General features: G+C 44.0%; 1 protein-coding gene across 1 annotated transcript in view; it reads left to right on the top strand.

Moving 5' to 3' along the window:
- SKAP1 (src kinase associated phosphoprotein 1) overlaps positions 1-22,192 on the top strand; it is a 682,301-nt gene that overhangs the window by 564,369 nt on the left and 95,740 nt on the right. The window lies entirely within an intron of this gene.

Raw genomic sequence — 22,192 nt, 5'->3', positions numbered from 1 at the left:
ACAACTTGATTCATTAGAATTTCGAGATACTTATCTCCTGTGACTGTTCCATCAAAAAATATTGGTCCTAAAACATCAAAACTTGAAATACCACCCCAAACATTGACACCAGGCTCATTTAATTGTTGCTCTAATGTTAAATGCATGTTCTCAGACTTAATAGCTGTCTACAAATATGTCAAGGGCTGTCACATTGAAGAAGGATCATCTTTATTCTCATTTGCACAAGGAAAGACTAGAAGCAATGGGATGAAACTGAGTGGGAGGAGACACAGATTAGATATTAGACAAAACTTTTTGATAGTGAGGGTGATCAATGAGTGGAACAGGCTGCCACGAGAGGTGGTGAGTTCCCCTTCAATGGACGTCTTCAAACAGAGGCTGGACAGACATCTGTCTGAGATGATTTAGTGAATCCTGCTTTGAGCAGGGGGTTGGACCAGATGACCCAGGAGGTCCCCTCCAACTCTACCATTCTATGATTCTCATTATACCAGTAAATACACTTATGTCTGTTAATATGGCTGGATAATTTGAAAGAAGCTTCATCACTCCACGTAATGTTATCTAAAATTACTGGATTTTGTTTGATAAATCTCCCCCTTCATAACCTTATAACACTTTCTGTCCACCTACTTTTGGACCACCCTGTATATTAAAAATTAATATTTTACCTAGACTGCTTTACCTTTTTCAAACTATCCTGAACAGAATCCCTTTAAATTTTTGGAAACATCTACGTAGTAGCTTTTGTAAGTTCATCTGGCCGACTGATCATTCATCCACGTATTTGTGGTGTTATATTAGGTCTAAACAGATGGGAGGCCTCTGTCTTCCGGACTGTAGAAAATACTACATGGCGGCAGTCCATGCCAGAATACCCAATTATTTTCACCATCAACATGGGAAGCTTATAGCACAAACTATATGTCCAAGGGCATTAACTACACTTCCCTGGAACCCACATCCCTCAGTCCTTAAACCCTCTCAACAATCCTACATCACATACTTTATAATCCTAGCCCTACGTCGAGACCATAAGAAGATCTGTCTAATTGATCCACAAGGCCCATTATACCCAATCTCAGACAATCCCACCTTTTTACCGGGGCTATCTTCCAATCGATTTCTGGGTAGAAGTAAATATCACCCTCTTCACTTTGCTCATGTACTATCTAACGCATCTTTAATACCCCTCAACGAGATATTTCATGACTGCTCTATCCTTCGAAGAGCCGACTATGACTGTGGACAATTGCAACATTTCTATTCCCATGTCAGAAAAGATAGACGGCTCAATAGGGATCTTACAAATTTTGAAAAACTGTGCCTCTCATCGTCTCCACCCTCGCACTTCATCTCATTGCTCTATAAACACCTAATAGCCCATACTACAACTGTCAGACCACCCTATTGAGCTGCATGGAAAAGAGAACTGGGCAAATCTTTTGAGGACTCACAATGGGCTAAATGTTTTCAATTTGCTCACAAAACTTCAATTGCAACCAAAGCTCAAGAGACCTCCTTTAAAGCGCACCTGTCAGCAGGATTGTGCTCTGTAAACTACATACACTGTCAGGTGGGCATCATTACACTGTTTAAAATGATACCTTGGTTGATGAAATCCGTGTTGTCGTTCTTGTGTGGGCAAACTTACAAAAACAGCAAGGAATCAAATACTTATTTCTTTCACTGTATGTAAAATAGGAGGCAGGCCAGTTAAGGCACAGTGAGCTATCATAAGAGCATACAGATGAATATGTAAGCAGAGCACCAGATAGAGCCCACCCCACAGGCCGCCCCGGAGCACGAGCATATCATTATCTCCAAACTGAAAGTAAAGATTACACAAGAACCACAACACGGATTTCATCAACCAAGATATAATTTTAAACAGTGTAATGTCGCCCACCTGACAGCATATGTAGTTTACTGAGCACAATCATGCTGACCGGTGTGCTTTAAGATCATCTCCAGGTGGTACTGGGTTCCCGTATTGCTTCATAAGTGGTTTCCCGCAGTATCAGATACACTGTGTGCAGAATTATTAGGCAAGTTGTATTTTAGAGAATTATTTTTATTATTGATCAACAACTATGTTCTCAATCAACCCAAAAGACTCATAAATATCCAAGCTTAATATTTTTGGAAGTTGGAGTGGTTTTTTTTTAGATTTGGCTATCTTAGGAGGATATCTGTTTGTGCAGGTAACTATTACTGTGCAGAATTATTAGGCAACTTAATAAAAACCAAATATAATCCCATCTCACTTGTTTATTTTCACCAGGTAAACCAATATCAGTGCACAAAATTTAGAAATAAACATTTCTGACATGCAAAAACAAAAAAAAATAGTGATCAATATAGCCACCTTTGTGTATGATGACACTCAACAGCCTTCCATCCATAGATTGTCAGTTGCTTGATCTGTTTTCGATCAACATTTCGTGCAGCAGCCACCACAGCCTCCCAGACACTGTTCCGAGAGGTGTACTGTTTCCCCTCCCTGTAGATCTCACATTTTATGATGGACCACAGGTTCTCTATGGGGTTCAGATCAGGTGAACAAGGGGGCCATGTCATTATTTTTTCTTCTTTTAGACCTTTACTGGCCAGCAACGCTGTGGAGTAGTTGGATGCATGTGATGGAGCATTGTCCTGCATGAAAATCATGTTTTTCTTGAACGATACCGACTTCTTCCTGTACCACTGCTTGAAGAAGTTGTCTTCCAGAAACTGGCAGTAGGTCTGGGAGTTGAGCTTTACTCCATCCTCAACCCGAAAAGGTCCCACAAGTTCATCTTTGATGATACCAGCCCATACCATTACCCCATCTCCACCTTGCTGGCGTCTGAGTCGGAGTGGAGCTCTCTGCCCTTTACTGATCCAGCCTCTGGCCCATCAAGAGTCACTTTCATTTTATCAGTCCTTAAAACCTTTGAAAAATCAGTCTTAAGATATTTCTTGGCCCATTCTTGACGTTTTATCTTAGGTTTCTTGTTCAAAGGTCGTCGTTTTTCAGCCTTCCTTACCTTGGCCATGTCCCTGAGTATCGCACACCTTGTGCTTTTTGATACTCCAGTAACGTTGCAGCTCCGAAATATGGCAAAAATGGTGGCGAATGGCATCTTGGCGGCTTCACGCTTGATTTTCCTCAATTCATGGACAGTTATTTTGCGCCTTTTTTGGCCAACACACTTCTTGTGACCCTGTTGGCTATTTGCCATGAAACACTTGATTGTTCGGTGATGACGCTTCAATAGTTTGGAAATTTCAAGACTGCTGCATCCTTCTGCAAGACATCTCACAATTTTGGACTTTTCAGAGCCCGTCAAATCTCTCTTCTGACCCATTTTGCCAAAGGAAAGGAAGTTGCCTAATAATCACACCTTATATAGGGTGTTGATGTCATTAGTCAACACCCCTCTGTGGCGCCCCAATTGAATGTCTGTACCAACTCTTTACTCTGTTGCAGCCCGCGGATGTGCTGTGTTTCACCGGGGGGGAATGTGGCGCCCCTGGGGGTTCAGTCGCCACAGGGGTACTGCACCTCAGTTTGAGGTGTGGTATCTCCTCTTCCAGGTAAGGATGGAGCACTTCTCAGGACCCCACTTCACCACTCAACACTACACCACTCCTGTCCTGTAGGGGGCCTAAATGCACCAGGGTGCTGCCCCGTCCCGGGATGGAGGAGATGGGGGGAACCAAAGATAGGGGGAACCATGTAGTGGGTGAGGGTGGAGGACACACTTTTAGGAAACACCTATTGATTCATATTTAATCTACAGCCATCTTAAGTTCAAGGTCTTTGATTGTGGTCTTCTGCCTGAGTCCAGCAAAAGTCTGCAGCTGACTGAAGATACACGGTCCTCGTACTCTGGCCTTGAGACGAGGATCGGGTCAGAGTTAACCACTGTCTCTACCCGGTCAAGGTCCTGACCTAAGAAGGCCTGGAGGGGAGCAGAGGAGATAGGCTCCACAGGCAAAAGGATCCCAGTGGGATACGGACGGAGCGGAGTCGCCACCTGTATTCTTTACTCTGGCCTAGTCAGAGGGATTCCTGCTGCAAAAGGGGTGACCGGCCCCCGATATCTGACTTTGTTACTTCACGTCTCAGTCAGAAAAGCCCGGAGGCTTAGTGGATCCTAGAGGGATACGGACGGAGCGGCCTACGCCACCTGTATCTCTTACACTGCGTTTATCCAGTGGGACCCGGCCTTACTACACGTTCGTACCACACACAGTCAGGAGAAGACTTAGTGGGAGAACCTACCAAGGAGAGGAACACACACCAGAGGGGTCTCGACAGGTGCTCCTGATCTACCTGGGAAGTGCTGGACCCCCTTCCCGGTGGCCGCAGTACACCGTGAGTAGCAGAGAGAAGCTTTGCAGCTGAAAGTTCATCCCAAGTGAGTAAAGACCCGGATGACTTCATACACCATCTCAGCTCGTTATTTCCTGCGTGGCACTGCACCCACCATTCCTTCTCACTCTGCTCTGAGGCCCACTCTGCCTGTGGGGAGCAGTCCCATCTTAGCTGCCCGTAACACCGGCCTCAGTGGACTGAAGCAGCGCTGGTGCCCATCACCGGAAACTGCAGGTGGCGTAGTCGGAAAATACCACTTTTACTTGAAAGCCCTTTATATCTTTTATGTGACAGCCCTGGGCACGGAACGGGTCCAGGCCACGACGGCATCCCCCGTAACACCTGCACCGACCCGGCTCCGTGTAACCCCATTTCCCAGGGAGGGCTAGAGCGTCACAAACTTGGCGTAGTCGGCAGGATTGCGTGCCCGCAGCAACGGAAGAAGATAATCCCCATTGCCGACAGGTACTGTGCGCCTTTTCACAAAAAGACTGTCGTTATACACTTAAAGTGGCGCCCGCCCAAGAAGAACGGACGCTATTATGTGCAAACACAACAGCAACCAAAGTCCTCCCATCGTGGGCCTGGCTACCCAATGGCGCCAAAAGTGTCCCCTCCAGCAGAGACAGTCCGCATAGTAGTGTCCGTCAAGACGGATGGGACGTCCCAAGGAGTGCCCGTTAGCCAGCCGCCCTGGAGCCGCCCCAAAAGAAGGAGAATCAGACCACACCCAGCAGCAAAGATGGAAGCAGCAAAGGAAAAGTCCTCTGTCGCTGGACCACCTGCTGCTACCTTCCTCGGTATGGAGGGAATCCACCTAACCTCGGAGGAGGCCGAGTTCCTCCGTGGTGAATCGCAGGACCTGACCCGGAGGGTCGCACAGGCCCAGCGACTGGCCGCCGCAGAGTGGAGAGAGGATGTGTTGCGGAGGATCCGGGACCGCCGCCAGAGCTCGTTGCGCCTGTCAACTGAGGCTCCAGCCCAGGCGGAGGAAGCCCAGGAGGCCCCGTGCAGCCCAAGTGCGGGTAAGGCTAAAACACCTATCACGGGCGCTGGATGCACCGAAGCCCTCCTAAGTATCCTGCCGTCACCCCTATCCCCAGGCGCCGTCGTAAAGGAGCAGCTCCTGGCTCCAGAGGCTGAGGCCCAAGCCACAGCACTACCGGAGACCTGCTATGCTTTCCGACTCCCGTGCCAGAACCGCCTGCGCTAAGTTGGGTGTCCACCTGCCCCAACCCAGACTGGGCCGCACCGATAGAGAGCACGCATCAAACCCCGTTACAGCCGCTGCCCTCGCCACCGGTCGCTTGCCCGGCGGCAGAAGAGTTTGCCTGGGATAACCGGGGCGGCGACCTGATGGGCTTCCCCCGGGAAACGAAGACCAAAGCGCGGAGGCGGGAGGAGACCTGCCGCAAAGAACTCCTCCAGTATGAGAAGGAGCGATGGGAGAAACGGGTCCACTGCGAGCCTCTGGAGGTGCGCGCCAAGGCTGCTAAGTCGCAGGCCCGTCAGGCGGAGGCCACCCGTCCAAGCCCCCGGGAAGAAGGCGTTATCATGCGCTTCCACCAGGTGGCAGGATGGGGCTTCATTCGCAGCCCACAGTTCAACCGGGACGTGTTCGTTAACCGGCGGGACGTCGAGCCGCGGCTGGAGCAGGGCCACCCTGGCCGGAACCTTTACCCGGGCGATTTGGTGTCCTACACCCGCCACCACGGGGAGCGTGGGTGGTACGCCCTGGATGTCCACAGGGTGTTCAAAGAGGATGCCCCCACTCGCCTGCCCACAGAGGACCGGTCAGGCTCCGTCGGGAAAGATGAGCCATTTCCCCGGTGGGGATACCACTTTTAAGCAGCCCCCGGGAGATGCATCTCCCTGTTGAGTGAACCGTTGTGTGAACTGTTCTTGGGTTTCTTTTCTGCACCCGGATTTCTGTTGAGAGAGACATTTGTCCCTGCAGACGCTAGCAGTAGACAGACTCATTTTTGTATATAGTTTTGCATCTATTTAGGTGCTCCCTATTGGTTTTATGCAAAACCACTTCTACCTCAGAAGCAAAACCTGTCTGGAGTGGCTCTACTGGAGGTCCAACTCAGGATCTCCATGCCCTGCAGCCACCCCAGGGCCTACGTTGAGGGTTTGGGACAGGTCCCTCATGCTGCTGAACTGACACTTTCTACCGTATTTTCTACAGAAATGTCTACATGTATAATGTCTCTTTGATGTTTTTCTATATTTATGCTATATATATATACACTGTGTGCCGAATTATTAGGCAAATGCATATTTTGATCACTTCGATACTTTTCATACATGTTGTCCTACTCCAAGCTGCATAGGCTTGAGAGCCAACTCCCAATTAAGTAAATCTGGTGATGTGCATCTTTGTAATGAGGAGGGGTGTTGACTAATGACATCAACACCCTATATAAGGTGTGCTTATTTATTAGGCAACTTCCTTTCCTTTGGCAAAATGGGTCAGAAGAGAGATTTGACTGGCTCTGAAAAGTCCAAAATTCTGAGATGTCTTGCAGAGGGATGCAGCAATCTTGAAATTACCAAACTTTTGAAGCGTGATCACCGAACAATCAAGCGTTTCATGGCAAATAGCCAACAGGGTCGTAAGAAGCGTGTTGGCCAAAAAAGGCGCAAAATAACTGCCCATGAATTGAGGAAAATCAAGCGTGAAGCTGCCAAGATGCCATTCGCCACCAGTTTTACCTTATTTCAAAGCTGCAACGTTACTGGAGTATCAAAAAGCACAAGGTGTGCGATACTCAGGGACATGGCCAAGGTAAGGAAGACTGAAAAATGACCACCTTTGAGCAAGAAGCATAAGATAAAACGTCAAGAATGGGGCAAGAAATATCTTAAGACTGATTTTTCAAAGGTTTTATGGACTGATGAAATGAGAGTGACTCTTGATGGGCTAGATGGATGGGCCAGAGGTTGGATCAGTAAAGGGCAGAGAGCTCCACTCCAACTCAGACGCCAGCAAGGTGGAGGTGGGGTACTGGTATGGGCTGGTATCATCAAAGATGAACTTGTGGGACCTTTTCGGGTTGAGGATGGAGTGAAGCTCAACTCCCAGACCTACTGCGAGTTTCTGGAAGACAACTTCTTCAAGCAGTGGTACAGGAAAAAGTTGGTATCGTTCAAGAAAAACATGATTTTCATGCAGGACAATGCTCCATCACATGCATCCAACTACTCCACAGAATGGCTGGCCAGTAAAGGTCTAAAAGAAGAAAAATAATGACATGGCCCCCTTGTTCACCTGATCTAAACCCCATAGAGAACCTGTGGTCCATCATAAAATGTGAGATCTACAGGGAGGGAAAACAGTACACCTCTCGGAACAGTGTCTGGGAGGCTGTTGTAACTGCTGCACGCAATGTTGATGGAAAACTGATCAAGCAACTGACAGAATCTATGGATGGAAGGCTGTTGAGTGTCATCATACACAAAGATGGCTATATTGATCACTCATTTTTTTGGTTTTGGTTTTTGCATGTCAGAAATGTTTATTTATAAATTTTGTGCACTGATATTGGTTTACCTGGTGAAAATAAACAAGTGAGATGGGATTATATTTGGTTTTTATTAAGTTGCCTAATAATTCTGCACAGTAATAGTTACCTGCACAAACAGATATCCTCCTAAGATAGCCAAATCTAAAAAAAAAAACACTCCAACTTCCAAAAATATTAAGCTTGGATATTTGAGTCTTTTGGGTTGATTGAGAACATAGTTGTTGATCAATAATAAAAATAATCCTCTAAAATACAACTTGCCTAATAATTCTGCACACAGTGTATATCATGCAACGTTAAAAGTGTCCTAACCTCCCATAAAGGGAAGATTGTTTCATGTTTACAAAAACTTTTAAAAATTGAATGTCTGTACCAACTCTTTACTCTATTGCAGCCCGCGGACGTGCTGTGTTTCACCGGGAGGGAATGTGGCGCCCCTGGGGGTTCAGTCGCCACAGGGGTACTGCACCTCAGTTTGAGGTGTGGTATCTCCTCTTCCAGGTAAGGATGGAGCACTTCTCAGGACCCCACTTCACCACTCAACACTACACCACTCCTGTCCTGTAGGGGGCCTAAATGCACCAGGGTGCTGCCCCGTCCCGGGATGGAGGAGATGGGGGGAACCAAAGATAGGGGGAACCATGTAGTGGGTGAGGGTGGAGGACACACTTTTAGGAAACACCTATTGATTCATATTTAATCTACAGCCATCTTAAGTTCAAGGTCTTTGATTGTGGTCTTCTGCCTGAGTCCAGCAAAAGTCTGCAGCTGACTGAAGATACACGGGTCAGAGTTAACCACTGTCTCTACCCGGTCAAGGTCCTGACCTAAGAAGGCCTGGAGGGGAGCAGAGGAGATAGGCTCCACAGGCAAAAGGATCCCAGTGGGATACGGACGGAGCAGAGTCGCCACCTGTATTCTTTACTCTGGCCTAGTCAGAGGGATTCCTGCTGCAAAAGGGGTGACCGGCCCCCGATATCTGACTTTGTTACTTCACGTCTCAGTCAGAAAAGCCCAGAGGCTTAGTGGATCCCAGAGGGATACGGACGGAGCGGCCTACGCCACCTGTATCTCTTACACTGCGTTTATCCAGTGGGACCCGGCCTTACTACACTTTCGTACCACACACAGTCAGGAGAAGACTTAGTGGGAGAACCTACCAAGGAGAGGAACACACACCAGAGGGGTCTCAACAGGTGCTCCTGATCTACCTGGGAAGTGCTGGACCCCCTTCCCGGTGGCCGCAGTACACCGTGAGTAGCAGAGAGAAGCTTTGCAGCTGAAAGTTCATCCCAAGTGAGTAAAGACCCGGATGACTTCATACACCATCTCAGCTCGTTATTTCCTGCGTGGCACTGCACCCACCATTCCTTCTCACTCTGCCCTGAGGCCCGCTCCGCCTGTGGGGAGCAGTCCCATCTTAGCTGCCCGTAACACCGGCCTCAGTGGACTGAAGCAGCGCTGGTGCCCATCACCGGAAACCGCAGGTGGCGTAGTCGGAAAATACCACTCTTACTTGAAAGCCCTTTATATCTTTTATGCGACAGCCCTGGGCACGGAACGGGTCCAGGCCACGACTGCATCCCCCGTAACACCTACACCGACCCGGCTCCGAGTAACCCCATTTCCCAGGGAGGGCTAGAGCGTCACACCTCCTCATTACAGAGATGCACATCACCAGATTTACTTAATTGGTAGTTGGTTCTCAAGCCTATGCAGCTTGGAGTAGGACAACATGTATAAAAAGTATCATGTGATCAAAATACTCATTTGCCTAATAATTCTGCACACCGTGTAGATGCTGGAGATGTGGAGTGGAAGACGGGACGATGACACACATTTGGTGGAGTTGTCCCATAATAAGAGGTTTCTGGACTCTCTTAACTCAGACTATTCAAAAAATGACTAGTCTCTCTTTACCTGAATGTCTTTTTCTCTTTATGATCCCAATTAGTTTCACCAGATAGAAAAGATCTTTAATAAGCTACCTCTTACAGGCTGCTGAGAATATCTTTCCCCGTCACTGGAAAAGTACTTCTCCACCTACTGTAGAGGAGCGGTTCTCTGAAATAGCTCTTCTAAATAGGATGGAACATTTGATTGCCCAATCCCCCACTAACTGTGATAGATACTGTGAGACTTGGAGAAACTGGATTGAATTCCAGGAATCCGATGCCTACCATCTTTCATCATACTGATGTGACCCACCCTTTTCTTCGGTGCGTTTCTTCTCTATACTGATAATGCTCTGCGCCTAGCTGCACGATGTATGGTTTTCATTGGATTTTAGCTACTTCATAATTGTAATACTGATGGCTTAAAATGTTCCCTTCCCTCCTTTTTCTTCCTATAACTTGATGTTTTATTGGACGTTATACTATAAATATTCTATGATATATTGATGCTGATATTGTCCTGTTTCTTCTTTTTTTTTGTATTTTTGCAATTGAAAATTATATAACCTTTGAATAAAAATTGCATTTAGGAAAATTGAACTCTTTGGATGCCATAATACACACAATGTTTGGAGGCCAACAGGCACTGCAAATCACCCAAAAAAACACCATGCCAACAGTGAAGTTTGGAGGTGGAAACATCATGGAGTGGAGCTGTTTTTCAGCATACGGCACTGTCAGACTTCATATAATTGAAGGAAGATGAGTAGACAAATGTACCAAGACATTCTTGATAAAAATCTGCTGTCATCTACCAGGATTATGAAGATGAAACAAGGATGGACATTTCACAATGTCAAGGAAACTCTCAATAGGTTTCAGAGAAAGAAAATAAAGCTTCTAGAATGTGCCAGCCAATCACCTGACCTGAGTCCAATACAAAATTTATGGAAGAAACTAAAGCTCAGAATTCATAGAAGGAACCCACGGAATCTTCAGGATTTGAAGAGTGTTTGTGTGGAAGAATGGGCCAACATCACACCTGAGCGATGCATGCGACTAGTTTCTCCATACAGAAGGAGTCTTGAAGCTGTCATCACCAACAAAGGCTTTTGTATAAAGTATTAAATACTTTTTCCCTGTGTAATTTCGCATTATTACACATAACTTAATTTATGAACATCTATGGTTTGCCTGTGTGGATTGGATGGGTTGTTACAGACATGATGAGAATTTCATGTCAAGAGCACCTTAAGGTTAAGTGCACATGTAGCGTTTTTGATGCATTTTCGCGGCGCACGTAAACGCCGTGAAAACGCATCAAAAACGTTCTGCCAGCTATTGCAATGGTAATCCTGATGTGCTGTGCACATGATGCGGAAATTACTGCTTAGGATTACCATTGCGGTTAGGTTTACCCATTTTTCGGGTGTTTTCCGCCGCAAATTCGCACCCATTGACTTGAACTGAACTACAGCAAATCCGACGGCATAGGGCCCAAGCTATTTTTTTTTTAATTTTAGTCTCTTTGCGCACGATCTGGACATAGCAGCTCTTTGGACGCATGTTTTTTACTGCGTCCAAAATGTTGCATTCTATTGAACGCAGGTAAATCCACATGTGTTCACTGAAGCATGCGTATTTACCGCATTCAATACATTCTAGTGGTCAAATTTATGTTGAGGAGACTAGCGACTCCGCAAGAGAATTTGACATGCTGCGGTCCTGAAAGACGCGCTGCATATCAGTGTCTGCGGGTGATCCGCAGCCTCAGATGCACACATAGTGGACATGGGATTTTTAGAGATCCCATCCACTCTTCTGTAACATCTGGATGCTGCGGGTTTGACGCTGTATAAACACTCAGCGTCAAACCTGCAGCGGCTCCTGATCATGGCGATATACCCAAACTCACCTGCAGCATGTCAATTTCTGTACCAGACACGCTAGTCTCCGCTGCAGATTTTGACTGATTGAAGTGTCACTATATGTGGTGGATTCACATGTACCGACAACAAAAGTGCAGCATTAGAACACTGCGTTTTGGACGCAGCAAAAATACGCTGTGTCCAAAGCGCTGCTGAGTGCTGATCGGGGGACGTAGTGGCTAAAGAAACAGCTGTGAGCTGTTAATAATGGCCACGGATCATGTTTACAAATGGCACCTTCCTAGGCTAAAAATAGCAGCTCACAGCTGCCACATAAATTACATGAATGGAAATGCTAATGAGATTGGGCGAATGGGATTAGCTGACACCTAGCTCTTTTGTTTGGCAATGACAAGGTGTCAATCAGACCCTTTCATCACCAAACCTAATTAAAGTAAAGAGTTAAACACACACAGACCGAAACTTTATTTGAAATACAACAGACACATTCTTTAATCATTCAAATTAACCAATATACTCACCCCAGTTCTGACCGTAATCCAAGGGTTTAAGCAATGTCCCACCAAATAACTTTATTTAGCTCCAAAAAGCATTCATTATTGTACAAAAACGCATAAAAAAACGCGGCAAGACCGCACGTTTTTTTTGCAGCGTTTTTCTTGCCAAAGAGATGCAGAAACGCTCAGGAAATTTCTGCTTCAAATCCTGAACATGCGCACAAAGCCTCAGAAATAAATTTACTTAGAAAATTGGTGACATATTCAATACTTATTTCACCCACTGTGTGTGTATGTGTGTGTATATATATATATATATACAGTGCTGGCCAAAAGTATTGGCACCCCTGCAATTCTGTCAGATAATACTCAGTTTCTTCCTGAAAATGATTGCAATCACAAATTCTTTGGTATTGTCTTCAATGAAAAAAAACACAAAAAGAATTGTCCTAAAGCCAAATTGGATATAATTCCACACCAAACCTAAAAAAGGGGGTGGCCAAAAGTATTGGCACCCTTTGAAAAATCATGTGATGCTTCTGTAATTGGTGTAATTAACAGCACCTGTAACTTACCTGTGGCACCTAACAGGTGTTGGCAATGACTAAATCACACTTGCAGCCAGTTAACATGGATTAAAGTTGACTCAACCTCTGTCCTGTGTCCTTGTGTCTACCACATTGAGCATGGAGAAAAGAAAGAAGACCAAAGAACTGTCTGAGGACTTGAGAAACCAAATTGTGAGGAAGCATGAGCAATCTCAAGGCTACAAGTCCATCTCCAAAGACCTGAATGTTCCTGTGTCTTCCGTGCGCAGTGTCATCAAGAAGTTTAAAGCCTATGGCACTGTGGCTAACCTCCCTAGATCTGGACGGAAAAGAAAAATTGATGAGAGATTTCAACGCAAGATTGTGCGGATGGTGGATAAAGAACCTCGACTAACATCCAAACAAGTTCAAGCTGCCCTGCAGTCCGAGGGTACAACAGTGTCAACCCGTACTATCCGTCGGCGTCTGAATGAAAAGGGACTGTATGGTAGGATACCCAGGAAGACCCCACTTCTTACCCCGAGACATAAAAAAGCCAGGCTGGAGTTTGCCAAAACTTACCTGAGAAAGCCTAAAATGTTTTGGAAGAATGTTCTCTGGTCAGATGAGATAAAAGTAGAGCTTTTTGGGAAAAAGCATCAACATAGAGTGTACAGAAAAAAAAAGAGGCATTCAAAGAAAAGAACACGGTCCCTACAGTCAAACATGGTGGAGGTTCCCTGATGTTTTGGGGCTGCTTTGCTGCCTCTGGCACTAGACTGCTTGACTGTGTGCATGGCATTATGAAGTCTGAAGACTAGCAACAAATTTTGCAGCATAATGTAGGGCCCAGTGTGAGAAAGCTGGGTCTCCCTCAGAGGTCATGGGTCTTCCAGCAGGACAATGACCCAAAACACACTTCTAAAAGCACTATAAAATGGTTTGAGAGAAAGCACTGGAGACTTCTAAGGTGGCCAGCAATGAGTCCAGACCTGAATCCCATAGAACACCTGTGGAGAGATCTCAAAATGGCAGTTTGGAGAAGGCACCCTTCAAATATCAGGGACCTGGAGCAGTTTGCCAAAGAAGAATGGTCTACAATTCCAGCAGAGCATTGTAAGAACCTCATTGATGGTTACCGGAAGCGGTTGTTCCCAGTTATTTTGGCTAAAGGTTGTGCAACCAAGTATTAGGCTGAGGGTGCCAATACTTTTGTCTGGCCCATTTTTGGAGTTTTGTGTGAAATGATCAATGATTTGATTTTTGCTTCATTCTCTTGTGTTTTTTCCTTGCAAGCAAATTAAATGAAGAGAATAAGACCAAAGAATTTGTGATTGCAATCATTTTCAGGAAGAAACTGAGTATTATCTGACAGAATTGCAGGGGTGCCAATACTTTTGGCCAGCACTGTGTATGTATATATATATATATGTGTATGTATATATATATATATATATATATATATATATATATATATATATATATATATATATATATATATATATATATATATACATATATATATATACAGTCATGGCCATAAGAATTGGTACCCTTGAAGTTGTTCCAGAAAATGAAGCATTTCTCCCAGAAAGTTATTGCAATTACACATGTTTTGTTGTACACATGTTTACTTCCTTTGTGTGTATTGGAACAACACAAAAAAAGAGAAAGAAAAGCAAATTGGACATAATTTCACACACAACCCCAAAAATGGGCCTGACAAAATTGTTGGCACGTTCAACTTAATATTTGGTTGTACACCCTTTGGAATAAATAACTGCAATCAATCGCATAAAATATTTAATTTTCTGGAACAATTTGATATTAAAAACATTTTTCAAGCTGTTGTTATAATGTATTCTAATTTACTGAGATAACGTTTGTGTTTTCATTGTGTTTTCATAATCCTCAACGTTAACAGAAATAAACACTTGAAATAGGTCACTCTGTTTTTAATGACTCTATATAATGAGTTTCACTTTTTGTATTGAAGACTGAAATAAATTAACTTTTTGATGATATTCTAATTTAGTGAGACGCACCTGTAGATATAATGTGTGTGTATTTGTTATGTTTTAGTAGACATTAGATATTATTTCTTAATCATGCTCACTAGCTTTAGAAATATTTGTATACGGAGTCCTACTCTTGTATACAATTTGATTTTCTAAGTATCACCACAGTGCATGTACATGTCAACCCATTTGCTGTGTCTTTTCTGTCCCAAAAATAAGGACAAAGACATAAGAATAAGTGGTTACAAGATATCTATTTACAAAGCATGTATTGTTTGTTTTTTTTCACGTTGAGTGAAAATTTTCAGTTTCTTGTTGCAAAAGTAAAAGTTTATGGAATAATACAAGAGCGAGGGCCTTGACACTCTGCGGTTAGAGATCACTCTTCTTTTTTCCCTTATTTATGAAGTACAGACATATTCTGCAGTATTGAATAATCACTATGATTTATGAACACACAGTGGCAAACTCGGGAGTTCCACTGACCAGAAGGTGAGGTTGCCGCTTGCCAAAGGATTATAAAAACGAATGAGCAGTGTTCACTTTTGGATAGTATATTCTTGTCTTTGATTACTGTCTAGGTCAAAGAGCACTAAAAGTAATCGGACAATAATATCTGTATAGAAAAACATCGTTTTATTCTGGTGTCTCATTTAGAAGTTAACTGAAGCAAAAGACTGAAGGTTATTAAAGTAAATGTATCCAGTGATTCTCAGACCTGAAGATAAAGCAGTGACCAAGGAACACATTTTTCTGGACCCAATGCGAGCATCTTCAAGCCTGTATTGGCTTAAAGTGGATGTCCAAACTTTTTTTTCACTCGAGATACGTCCAAAATTTTTTGCTAATTTTTCAAGATAATTTCTTAGCTTTTGAAGCTTATAGGATATAAGATTCAGCCGCTAATTTTATTATTTTTTTAATGGTTTGTGTAGACCTCAACGATAAAACATGCAGTGGCCACAAGAGAGAGAGTGTATAGGAGTTTATTGCAAACTGCTAATACATGATGGAACCCAATAGTCAATCTGTACATGAGGTGCCAGGTTGAATCAGTCAAGACCCCTTCTAATACTTCCCACAGTCGTATAGTTGAGATCTTTCATCAAAGTTATTTATTTCATAAATGGTACCTTAAAGGGGTTTTCCAGTTACAAAAACTTATTACTAATTTTCATCAACTAGCTAGGTGAAAACTGGTAGATCACTGAGGAGGTTGACAACTAGAATTCCGATTGTTGCAATTCCATCACTCACGGTGTCCTAGGGACACAGTGAGTGACCGCTCAGCCATCCTATAGAATCTGGGGCCAGGTGGGCTGTCAGTATTGTGACCTGCAGCCCAGCCGCCCAATCTTGCCAGGCCTGCGGGGTTTCCTCCAGGTGTCACTCGCTCAGGGTGATTACCTGGCAATTTTGCTGGCTGACAGTGGTCAGACCATTGCCAGTCGTAGATTTTCTCAGTGATGTGTATGCCTTATGCTTAGAGTTCTGCTGTTCTGATCTTTGTTACCTGACCTCGGACTTTGCCTTTTGACTACTAATTTGCTTTATGAAAGCTCCCTATAGAGCTGTAGTTTATTTTTTACCCTGCAACCTCGGTCTTCAGGGGATGAACTTCAGTGGGTAGGAATAATCAGACCTGGGCATTTTTACTGTCCTCACAAGTCCCAGAACGGATGTCTGTTGAAGCTTTCTTTGACGCCTTAGAGTTAATTTATGATGAACCTCACATAATCCAGGCCATTGAAGCTAAGATCATGAACCTGACACAGGGGAGCCGCACTGCTGATGACTTTAGTACCAAATTCCGGCCATGGTCCACCAGAGTTCAGTGGAACGATGAAGCTCTCTGGTGCCAATTCCATAGACCTCTGTCCGAAACACTTAAGGAAGCTCTGGCTCTTTATACTCCCCCATGTTCTTTGGTGGAGGCCATGACTTAGGCCATACCTTAGGCCATACCGATAGACTGCAAAATTTGTGAGAGATGTGTTGAGCAGTAGGGTACCCTTTTATGCTCACCTGGAGCATGTTTTTACCTGAGGTACAGCCGATGGAGGTTGGAGTTGCCAGTTCTCGTGCGTTGAAGAGGAAACGTAGACACAATCTTGGACTCTGTCACTACTGTGGTCTCGCTAGACATTTTTTAAAGGACCGTTCAACTTTCCCTCTAGTAAGCAAGATATCGGGAAGCGCCAAAGTCTGGGTGATAAAATACTGTTCAATACTGTTTTGTCCTTCAAGAACCAGGTATTTCCAGCATTGACTTTCATTGACTGCGGGTCTGCAGCTAATATTATTGATTCGAGAATGGTTTTGAAATTAGGATTCGGGACAGTTAGTTTGGAAAAACGCATTCAAATTTTTGCTGTTGACAAGACACTGCTACTTCAGAATTTTGTCAAACAGATAACGGTGGAATTCATGCTTCAAATGGAAGCACTTCACTCTGAATCCATTTCCTGTTTTGTCTTGCTGGGGTTGTATTGGGGCTTCCATGGCTGCTTATTCACAATACTGTTATTGATTGGTGTCTGAAGGCAATTGTTAAGTGAAGCCTCAATTGTCATAAGAAATGGCTAGGTTTGGTACACAAATGCTCCACTATTTTAGAGGGTCTGCTGGAATACCTGAAAGACTTTGGAAATGTATTTTCTGAAAAAGAAGATACTACCTTTCCATTGTCCCTATGATTGTGCTAATAATCTTGTCCCTAATGCCAAATTACCTAAAGCTTACCTTTACAATTTATCTGGGCCTGAACGTACCGCCATGAAAAATTATGTGAACGAAAGTTTACAGAAGGATCATAACTGTCCTTCTTCCTCCTCCTGTAGCTGCTGGATTTTTCTTTGTAAAAAAAAAAGATGGTGGTCTCCACCCAGCTGCTCCCGCCGCGCCTCCTGTTTCCCAGGACCTGCGCACTCTGTGCAGGTCTCCTGGCAGCGCGGGCTCCCCTCTTCTTAAAGGGGCAGCTCACACACTCCGGTTGTGTACCCAACCAATAGCTGGAAGGTGCTAAGTATTTAAGGCACCTTCCCCAGTGGGGAGGTGCCTGAGCATCTTCAGAGTTTAGTTTGTATTGAATCTGCTAAGTCCGTTGTCAGGTCCTGCAACCTGTTCTGTTTGTCTGTACCAGAAGTTGTCTAGTAATCCAAGTCCGTACTGGCCATTCTGTCTTGTTGTCCAGAAGCCGCACTATCTGTACCAGCATCAGTGGCCGTCCTGTCTTGTTATCCTGTAACCACACTATCTGAACCAGCACCAGACCCTAGGGTTCAGCTGCTACAGTACCTGCAGCTCAAGCCTGACCTCACCATTAGAGGCTCCAGTGAAAACCAGGTAGCCGCTTAGGGTAAGCTTGGTCCATTGTGCAGTGGGTCCACAATCCAGCATGACATGAACAAAATCACGATTAGGGTATATGCACATGTTAAGTATTTTGTTTGCAGACCTTTCTGCACCATTTCTGCATCTCTTGACAGGAAAATGCAGCCTCAAAAACCTTAAGTTTTTGCCACGTTTTTTGCCTGCGTTTTTGCCTGTGTTTTTTCAGTGCATTCAATGGGTGAAAAACGCACAGAGAATTGACATGCTACAGATTATTTTCTGCACCAAGTCAAAATTACTCAACGTGTGCATAACACTTGAAGTTTCTCATTCACTTTGCTGGCATCAGGTTTTGTCACAAATCTGCGCAGAAAAAAACGCACCAAATCTGCAACGTGTGCACACACCCTTCAGGATACATACCCACTTCCACTCATCCCCACTTCCACTTCCACTCATCCCCGACATATATAATCAGCTTATGGGGGCTTTGTGGTTTTCTAAGTTTGATCTTAGAGGGGCTTACAATTTGATACACATCCGGAAGGGTGATGAGTGGAAAATGGCGTTTTTAATGTCTAAGGGTTTATTTGAAAATCTTGTCATGCCATTCGGGTCAACCAATGCGCCAGAAGTATTTCAAAACTTTATGAATTACATTTTTTCTGATTGCATTGGGAGATTTATTGCGATTTACCTTGATGATATTTGAATTTTTTTCACCTGAGTTGGAACATGTTCATGTGGAATTACAAAAGTTGAGGAAGATTTCTAAATTTGAGATATTAATTTTTTCTGTTCAGGAAATTTTATTCCTGGGGTTCATTTTATCGGTTGATGGGTTTAAGATGGATCCTGGGAAGGTGCAGGCAATAATGGATTAGGTTTAACCTAGTGACCTAAAAGCTTTGCAATGTTTTCTAGGATTCACTATTATAGGAAAATTCGTTATGGGTTTTTCTCAGATTGCTAAACCTCTTACTGACCTCACATAGAAGGGGGCGGATCTCAAGGTTTGGTCACCGGGTACTATTAGGGCTCTTGAAAAATTGAAAGAGTGTTTTATGTCTGCTCCTGTTCTAATCCAACCCGATCTCCTAGAATCATTCATTGTGGTGGTGGATGCTTTAGAGGTCGGGGTAGGTGCTGTTTGATTTTGGGGTTCCAAAACGCTGACCAACTAGCTGCCATGTGCATTTTTATCAAGAAAATTGTCATCTGCTGAAAAAAGTTATGATGTTGGGAATCATGAGTCACTCGCTGTTAAATTAGCCTTTGAGGAATGGAGGCATTTTTGGGAGGGGCGGTTCATCAAGTCACTGTGGTCACTGACCATAAGAATTTAGCTTACATAGAATTGCATACACAGCTAACTCCTTGACAGGCCAGATGGTCTTTATTTTTCTCTAAATTCAATTTCTCTATCATATTCAGGCCGGGGTCCAAGAATGTGAAGGCTGGTGCATTATTACGCAGTCATAATTAAGTTTCTCCTCCAGAACCTCCATCCTCCAGTCTTCCTCAGGGCATTGTGGTTTCTGTGGTATCCTTGGAGTTGGAAGCGTAGATCCGTAAAGTCCAGTCGTTGGCCCTTTCCGCTACTCCAGGGTTCAAATTATTTGTACCTGTATACCTAAGATTGCGTCTGTTGGATGAGTTTCATGATTCCGTCTTGATTGGTCATCCTGGGGTTACAGCTACGCAGAAAACTATTGCTATGCTCTTTTGGTGGCCCTCTATGAATAATGATGTTAAAGATTTTGTATCTGTTTGTGAAGTTTGCACACGCACTAAAGTCTGTCATAATTGGCCGGCCCGGGAATTTTGCAACATTGCCAATTCCAGAAAGACCGTGGACTCCTCGGTCCATGGATTTCATCATGGATTTGCCTTGGCCTATTGGGAAAACTGTTATTTTGGGTGGTGGTGGACCGATTCAGTAAACAAGCTCATTTTATTACTTTGTCAGGGTTACTAATGCAGAGATACTCTCCAGGTTGTTTGTCTGTCATGTGGTGAGATTGCATAGAATTCCTCTTAACATTGTGTCTGATAGAGCTGTGCAATTTGTCTCCAAATTCTGGAGAGTTTTGTGTAATAAACTGGGGATTTGTTTGGAGCCTTCTGCCCTGAAACCAATAGTCAGACAGAAAGGACAAATCAATCTTTGAAACAAATTTTAAAGTGTTTTGTCGTGGCTCAGCAGGAGGACTGGTCCTCATTCCTTCACCTGGTTGAGTTCACTTTTAACAGTGGGGTCAATCAGTCCACTGGAACCTCGCCTTTTTTTAAAATTATTTCATCCCTATTTTGGTGAATGTTTTAGGATAAGTTCTGAGTGTCCTAATACAGAAACTCAGAAATGTCTGCAGGCAAGTTCAAAAGAATATTGGGGCCGCTCAAATTCTCAAAAAAAAACGTAAAGTCGTTAGAAAACGTGCAGTGGGTCCTGTCTTTAACCCCTTACTTACCGGGGACGTATTAGTACGCATATTTGCGTACCCTCCGTTCAGTGAGGGCTGCTGCGCTGAGCCCTCACTGAACAGAGCACATGTCAGCTGATTCTTACAGCTGACATGTGCCCGCAACAGCCGCGGGTGGAATCGCGATCCACCCGCGGCTGTTAACCAGTTAAATGCTGCTGTCAATCTCCGACAGCAGCATTTAACGCGCGCTTCCGGGTAGCGCGTCATAAGCCCCGCCCACCGGCGACCCCGTCACATGATCGCGGGTCGCCGATGGGCGTGCATGACAACCCAGGGTCTGCAGCAGACGCCTGTGGTTGTCATGATCTTGTCGCTATGAGCGCCACCTAGTGGTCGGCGCTCATAGCACAGGACCATTTCTGCTGCATGCAGGGGACCTGCTCGTCCCCTGTATGTAGCAGAGGCGATCGGATAGTTGCTGCTTCTAGTCTCCTATGGAGACAATAGAAGCATGCAAAAAGTAAAAAAAAAAAGTTTTTAAAAATATAAAAAAAAATAAAAAAATATAAAAGTTTAAATCACCCCCCTTTCGCCCCATTCAAAATAAAATATATATAAAAAAAAAACCCACATACACATATTTGGTATCGCCGCGTTCAGAATCGCCCGATCTATCAATATAAAAAAAAAATTATTCCGATCGGTAAACGGCGTAGCGAGAAAAAAATTCTAAACGCCAGAATTACGTTTTTTGGTCGCCGCAAAATTGCAATAAAATGCAATAACGGGCGATCAAAACATCGGATCTACCCCAAATGTTATCAATAAAAACGTCAGCCTGGCACGCAAAAAATAAGCCATCAACCAGCCCCACATCACGAAAAATGGAGACGCTACGGGTCTTAGAAAATGGCGCTATTTTTTTATTTTTTTTTTTACCAAATTTTGGAATTTTTTTTCACCACTTAAATATAAAAGAACCTATACATGTTTGGTGTCTATGAACTCGTAATGACCTGTAGAATAAGAAGGGCAGGTCAGTTTTAGCATTCAGTGAACATGGTAAAAAAAAAAAAATAAAAAACAACTGTGGTATTGCACTTTTTTTGCAATTTTACCGCACTTGGAATTTTTTTCCCGTTTTCCCGTACAGGATATGATAAAACTAGTAATGGCGTTGAAAAGTACAACTCGTCCCGCAAAAAATAAGCTCTCACATGGCCATATTGACCAAAAAATAAAAACGCTATGGCTCTGGGAACAAGGAGAGCAAAAACGAAAATGCAAAAACAAAAAATGCTCCGGGGCTTAAGGGGTTAAAGTAGGTGATAAGGTTTGGTTGTCATCCACAAATGTTAAACTTGTTACCATTCACCTTTCGTGTCTCCCATATTTCATCATAGATAGTAAGCTTGCGAGCAGGGCCCTCACTCCTTTTGGTATCTGAGTTATGTGTTATTCTGTAATGTCTTTATTATAAAAGCAAGTCCCCTATAAAATGTAAAGTGCTGAGAAATATGTTTGCGCAATAGAAATAAAAATTATTATTATTATTATTAACCCCTTTAAAGCCCATGACGTATACGCATCTGTGGCCTGGGCTTTAAGAGCCTGACCCGTATTAGTACGTCATGGCGATCGCGCGCGCACACAGGCTGTGCGGGCGCGATTGTCGCCGGGTGTCAGCTGATTGTCACAGCTGACACCCGGT

This window comes from Phyllobates terribilis, unplaced genomic scaffold (assembly GCF_046119375.1).
Source record: "Phyllobates terribilis strain yellow unplaced genomic scaffold, ASM4611937v1 Scaffold_5__5_contigs__length_657084704, whole genome shotgun sequence".
NCBI classification, from domain to species: domain Eukaryota; kingdom Metazoa; phylum Chordata; class Amphibia; order Anura; family Dendrobatidae; genus Phyllobates; species Phyllobates terribilis.
This window is presented reverse-complemented; position numbering and strand designations above follow the sequence as displayed.